Genomic DNA, 279 nt, shown 5'->3' with positions numbered 1-279 from the left:
GTAGGGAAACGTTTCCGAGCACAGTCCCTCCTTCCGTCACCAACGTCGCTCTCCTCCGTGGACTCGTCCTCGGCGCCGTGCTGGTGCTCATTCAGGTGGCCGTGTTTCCGGGGGACCCCGGGCGTCTCCGCGGCGGGACCTCATGTGCACCACGGGAGAGCGGGTGGCTGCGGTTCCCTGGCGCTCGTCCCAGCTCCCCGGCAAAGACCGCGCTCCGGCCCGGGGTCCACACCCGCGACCTGGGCCGGGGCCCTTCTGGCCGTCACAGGGAGAGGGCGC

The sequence above is a fragment of the Pteropus alecto genome, unplaced genomic scaffold (genome assembly GCF_000325575.1).
Source record: "Pteropus alecto unplaced genomic scaffold, ASM32557v1 scaffold339, whole genome shotgun sequence".
NCBI lineage: Eukaryota > Metazoa > Chordata > Mammalia > Chiroptera > Pteropodidae > Pteropus > Pteropus alecto.
This window is presented reverse-complemented; position numbering follows the sequence as displayed.